Source organism: Callospermophilus lateralis, chromosome 7 (assembly GCF_048772815.1).
Source record: "Callospermophilus lateralis isolate mCalLat2 chromosome 7, mCalLat2.hap1, whole genome shotgun sequence".
NCBI lineage: Eukaryota > Metazoa > Chordata > Mammalia > Rodentia > Sciuridae > Callospermophilus > Callospermophilus lateralis.
This window is the reverse complement of record NC_135311.1, coordinates 1,477,182-1,483,335: the sequence shown is the minus strand read 5'-3', so window position 1 is coordinate 1,483,335 and position 6,154 is coordinate 1,477,182. Positions and strand designations below refer to the sequence as shown.

At 48.9% G+C, this 6,154-nt stretch overlaps 1 non-coding gene and 1 pseudogene across 1 annotated transcript; both read left to right on the top strand.

Moving 5' to 3' along the window:
- Positions 1–638: 638 nt before the first annotated feature.
- On the top strand, positions 639–802 carry LOC143405395 (U1 spliceosomal RNA). Its single transcript, XR_013092092.1, has one exon. It is a non-coding gene; the product is annotated as a U1 spliceosomal RNA (small nuclear RNA).
- A 1,561-nt stretch (positions 803–2,363) lies between these two features.
- Positions 2,364–4,143, top strand: LOC143403927 (transcriptional repressor p66-beta pseudogene; annotated as a pseudogene).
- Positions 4,144–6,154: the final 2,011 nt, after the last annotated feature.

Below are 6,154 nucleotides of genomic sequence, written 5' to 3'. Positions count from 1 at the left end.
CAACATCCTCAGCCCTTTTGATTTTGAGACAGGGTCTCGCTGAGTGAGCGATCCTCCTGCCTCGGGCTCCAGAGTAACGGGGATCCGCTCCTCCTGCCTCGGGCTCCGGAGTAACGGGGATCCCAGGCGTGTGCCTCTGCCCCGGGCTCAAATCGATCTTTTTGATCACGCTTGGAAGCACAGAGCCTTGGAGTTGTTCTCTGCGCAGTTCCGGGAGACCAGGCCCGGGCTCCGCGCACCGCCCTGACACCGGGCAGGTCGTGAGGGAAACAGGCTGAGGCGGAAGGCACTTGCCCCGCCCCGAGCTGCGCGCTGCTTGGCGGGGTGGACAGTGTGGAAGAGGGAGGAGCGGACGTGGGGCGGGGCGTGTAGCGTAGGGCAGGGCGCCACGCGTGACGCCATAGATAGGGCGTGGTTTATGTAGATGAGACAGCGCAGGGGCTGCTGTTTGGGCACCTGCTGCTTAAACGCGGTGCATTTCCCCGTGTTGAGGGAGCGAGTGCAGGAATGTTGCTCGAGTCGGGTCGTATCCGCTGTGTGTAAGGGCCAAGAGAGCCCGGAAGTGCGTGAAGTAAAGTGACCGTGTGTGTACAGTGAAGGGCGTGTGAGGCTGAGGTGGGCGGGAAGGCGAGCAACTCATACTTACCTGGCAGGGGAGATACCATGATCACGAAGGTGGTTTTCCCAGGGCGAGGCTTATCCATTGCACTCCGGATGTGCTGACCCCTGCGATTTCCCCAAATGTGGGAAACTCGACTGCATAATTTGTGGTAGTGGGGGACTGCGTTCGCGCTTTCCCCTGGCCATTACGGTACCAAAAGGCAGCTGTTGTTTTTAGCTAGGATTCTCTTTTTGCCTCACTGCTCTGTCGCTCTGCGTCTTGTCTTTATGCTTCCTTGCTTCAACTTTTTCTTGTATTTCTACACTCGTGCTCTTCTCTCGGTTGCCGTCTTCCAGGCTTCCTTGCTTGTCGCCTTAGACAAACGCTTCTGCGGAGGATGGGCCCTGCTTGTCACTTTAGGCTGACGCTTCTGCGGACGTTGGGGAGGGGTGCCACCGTCGGCGCCAACCGCTCTTCTCACAACCCTTTCCCGATCTTCCAGCCTTAGTGAAAGGAGAGTCCGGCAGGGAGCGCTTTTTCGTCTGGCCTAGCACACTCCACTGGCCCAGAATGAAAAGAAGCTCAACAAGGTAAAGAATGTGAGCCTCTTTGATTTCACTTTTCGAATCTAGTAAATGTTTCTTGTGGCTTAAGTCAAGCCATAATAGCTTTATATTTCTAGGATAAGTTACCAACTGGGCTCCATGGTAACAGCTGGCAGGGGGAGGAAAGGAAGGGGAGAAGAAGCTCTCCCCTTCTCAGGTGCTGTCCTTGAAGGGTTAACTTATCCAGAACAGTGAAAGATAAAAGGTGCTTTTATGTGAAATTCTCAGACTGTGAACTTTCGAACCCCTCGCCTTACACTCTGGGTATAAAACTCTAAACTACCTGGGGATTGGTTGATTACAGCAAAATCTGTGCCCTTTGAGCCTGGCTGCAGCCAAAGAAAATTCTTTCCTGCTGTCTTCTGTGCCTTGCTTCGTCTGTCCCTACAACAGAGAATTTACCTCCATTTTAGCAAACTTAACACAATATAAGTGCACCACAGTCCTCATTTATGCAGTTGTCACCAGACATAGCTGGAAATCTGTGAGAGCTGGGGATATAGTTCTTTTGGTAAAGTGCTCTCCTAGCATTCACAAGACCCTGGCTTCAATCCCCAGCACCACATTTAAAAAAGAAAAAGAAGAAATCTGATCCCTGTCCTAGGGAGTCCAAGATGGCCAGATGGCAGTCTCAATGCCCATTTTAAACACCATTATTGCAACTACTGCTTGAAGCATTTCCCTCTTGAGACCGTAGATTTTCTTAGATCAGCAGAGCCCAAAGGAAGAGTGATAGGAAGTAAAATTTCCATTAATGCATCACTGGTGGTAATGAGAGGAACTGCTTCAAGTTTCACCATTTGATTTTGAACATTTGTCATTGATTTAGAGGTACTATCCTGAAGGATAGTACCTAGGTCCTCAAGGTATTGTCATCCAACTGGTACTGAAATTGAATCTTCAAGAAGACATTCCACCAACTCCCCTTGCTCTCAATTTCTTTGCTTTGCCCCAATAACCCTCCCCTACTGCATCCCCTAGCTCCTCAGCGTTCCACATTCTGGCCGCTTTTCAACTTGAATTCCACCGCCAGAATGATGTTGGCATCCTTTTAACACTTCCAGATATTCGAGGAGGAAAGATTCAAAGTTAAACAGCGCCTGGAGAGACAGAGACCGGGGAGGTTTGGAGGCCTCTGAAAGCCATTTGCTGGAGGAATGGATAGAATGACAGAAGATGCTCTTTGACTGAATCTTTTGAAGCGAAGCTTGGACCCAGCAGATGAGCGAGATGATGTCCTGGCAAAACGACTGAAAATGGAGGGGCATGAGGCCATGGAACGTCTGAAAATGTTGGCACCGCTCAAAAGGAAGGATTTGGCAAATCTTGAGGTGCCACATGAGTTACCCACCAAACAGGATGGCAGTGGTGTCAAGGGTTATGAAGAAAAACTCAATGGGAATCTCAGGCCTCATGGAGACAACAGGACTGCCGGAAGGCCAGGCAAAGAAAACATCAATGATGAGCCTGTGGATATGAGTGCTAGACGGAGTGAGCCAGACCGAGGAAGGCTAACTCCCTCTCCAGATATCATTGTTTTGTCTGACAATGAGGCTTCCAGTCCTCGTTCCAGCTCCCGAATGGAAGAAAGACTCAAAGCAGCAAAACTGGAGATGTTTAAGGGGAACGGCATTGAGGAACGGCAGCAGCTCATCAAGCAGCTGAGGGATGAGCTATGATTGGAAGAAGCCCGACTGGTGCTGTTAAAGAAACTGAGACAGAGTCAGCTACAGAAAGAGAATGTAGTCCAAAAGACTCCAGTTGTACAAAATGCAGCATCTATTGTTCAGCCATCTCCTGCACATGTGGGACAGCAGGGCTTATCCAAGCTTCCCTCCCGGCCTGGAGCGCAAGGGGAACCTCAAAATTTGAGAACATTACAGGGTCATAGTGTCATCCATTGAGCGACCAATACCACCCTTCCACACATGTTGATGTCTCAACGTGTTATTGCACCAAATCCAGTCCAGCTACAGGGTCAACGGGGGCCGCCTAAGCCTGGCCTTGTATGTACCTCAACACCCAATATGAATCCCGCCATCAGTGATCAACCACAGTCAAGTTCTTCTGTTCCCTGTCAGCGCACAACATCCTCTGCCATCTATATGAACCTTGCCTCCCATATCCAGCCAGGAACCGTGAACAGTGTCTCCTCACCACTTCCTAGCCCCAGCGCCATGACCAATGCTGCCAACTCACAGGCTGCAGCCAAATTGGCCCTTCACAAACAGCTGGAAAAGACACTCCTGGAGATCCCACCTCCAAAACCTCCTGCTCCCTTGCTTCACTTCCTGCCTAGTGCAGCCAATAGTGAGTTCATCTACATGGTAGGCTTGGAAGAAGTCGTACAGAGTGTCATTGACAGCCAAGGCAAAAGCTGTGCCTCACTTCTGCGGGTCGAACCCTTTGTATGTGCCCAGTGCCGCACAGATTTCACCCCTCACTGGAAGCAAGAAAAGAATGGTAAGATTCTCTGTGAACAGTGTATGACCTCCAACCAGAAGAAGGCTCTAAAAGCTGAACACACCAAGCGGCTGAAAAATGCTTTTGTTAAAGCCCTACAGCAGGAACAGGAGATCAAACAGCGATTACAGCAGCAGGCAGGCCTTTCCCCTACTATGGCTCCAGCTGTGTCCAGTGTCAGTAAACAAGAGACCATCATGAGACATCATACACTTAGGCAGGCTCCACAGCCCCAGAGCAGCCTCCAGCGTGGCATTCCCACATCTGCCCGCTCCATGCTTTCAAACTTTGCACAGGCTCCCCAGTTGTCTGTGCCAGGTGGCCTCCTTGGTATGCCAGGTGTCAACATTTGCATATTTGAACACTGGCATTGGAGAACACAAAGCCCCCAGTTTGGCAGACGGACAGCGTGAATACCTTTTAGACATGATCCCTCCCCAGTCTATATCGCAGTCCATCAGTGGACAGAAATAACGCCTGTTCCACTCGTACTACCCCAACCTTGAATCCTTTACCCTTTCCTCTCCCGATACCCCCAACTTCGGTCACTTGCAGTGCCTGTACTGGTGCCTACCATACACGGAAAGCAAAACTGAAAACCAGAAGACAAAAGATAGAAATCAACAAGAAAATACACGCCCTGCCCTGCCACTTACCCTTTATTCACTGCTGCGATCTGTTCTCCTGCCGCTCTATCTTCTCTTTGATTTTCTTTTAACAGTGAGGTGGATCTTTGCCTCTGATAGAGGTCAGAAGGAGGTCCTGGGGAGAATTTAAACCCTCTGACGTGTGTTTCTAAAGTTTGTTTTATGCTACAATTATTATCATTTTTAATTATACTGTGTGTCCTCCCTTTGAAAAAAAAAAAAAGAAGACATTCCACCATCCCATGTAGCTAAGGATAAAACCAATGGGCAAAAGCCCGTTACAACTGTCAAGTGAGTTCTTGGTCAGAAACAGTGCTACATGGAATACCTTAATGTGGAATAATCCATTCTGAAAGTTGGCACAGTTCCTCCTCTGAGCCTTATTCTCTTTCCCATTCCTGTGTAGGAGGCCACAGACCCCAGGGTCTGGTCCCTGGAAGTCTTTCCAATCTACCCCATGTGCGCATCTCCTCATTCCAGAGGACCCCTTTGGTAGTCTGCTGAGGCCTTCACAACAACTGTCAGAATTTTGTTTGTTTGTTTGGATAGGGCCTCCATAAACTGCTGAGGCTGACTTGGAACTCATAATCCTCCTATCTCAACCTCCCCGGGCGCTGGGATTACAGGCGTGACTCACAGGGAAAAAAAATAAAGAGGTGCTGAGGACCAAACTCAGAGCTTGTGAGTGCTACATAGTGTTACAATTGAGTTACACTCCCAGTCCAAATTTTTTTTTTACATATCTTTTATGTATTTTTTTATGGTACTGAGGATTGAACCAGTGCCTCACATGTGCTAGGCAAGTGCTCTATCACTGAGTTACATCCACAGCCCCCAAATAGTGGTTTTAACCAGTAGAATACTTATAGTTACACAGGAAATAGAGTACTCTTTAATTTGTGGAGCTTTCATAGGCCACAGTGGAAAGAATGAGGAAAAATAAGAGGGAAGAGGCTGAATTCATACACCAACCCTTCGGGCCTTGACCCTAGACGATTCTAGAGTTGAGGTGATTCAAAATAATTATTCTAGGTTTCCGCCTGGGCCGTGGCGCATGCCTTTATTACCAGCTGCTCAAGAGGCTGAAGCAGGAAAATCACAAATTCAAAGCCAGCCTCAGAAATTTAGTGAGACTGTCTCTAAATTTTAAAAATATATAAAAAGGACTGGGGATGTGACTCAGTGGTTGAGCGTCCCTGGGTTCAATCCCTGGCACCAAAATTCAGCTGCTCGACCAGCATGCTAGCTTCATACTAGAGGTTCTAAGCATAGAAGTTAACTAGTGAGATCAAAATAAACACACAAAACTCAATTTACCTTTTTCTTTGACCAGGTCTGAGAGGCTCCCCCTCTGGCTCTTGCCTGGAGCCACCCAGTGGGCAGCGAGGTTTACTCAGGACTAGCAGGAGAGAGAGTCAGGGCACGCCAGAGAGTGGCCTTTTATTGGGGAACAAGAAATTCAGGGGAAAATTCCGAAGGTCGAGGGGGACAGCATTCCAAGGTCAGGGTCAGTGATCTGTCTCAGGGTCAATGGTCAGTCACACCCCCACACGGATGGGCTCTCCCACCTGGAAAGGGTGGGGATTAGTTCTGGCACAGTTTAGCTGACCGCCTCACACCCAGTCAGGGAGGTGCCCAATCACGTGTGAGAATGGCTTCCCACACATAATTATTATTATATTATTATTATTTTAGGTTTTCCCTGGCTTCAGGGAAACTGCAACTACTGGACATCATTACTAGCTAATTAATACTTTCTGAGAGCATAGTTCCAAAGGAAGGATCATACGCCTCCTTGTGGCCACCAGGGATCCCTACAATTTCAGCACCCAATCTGG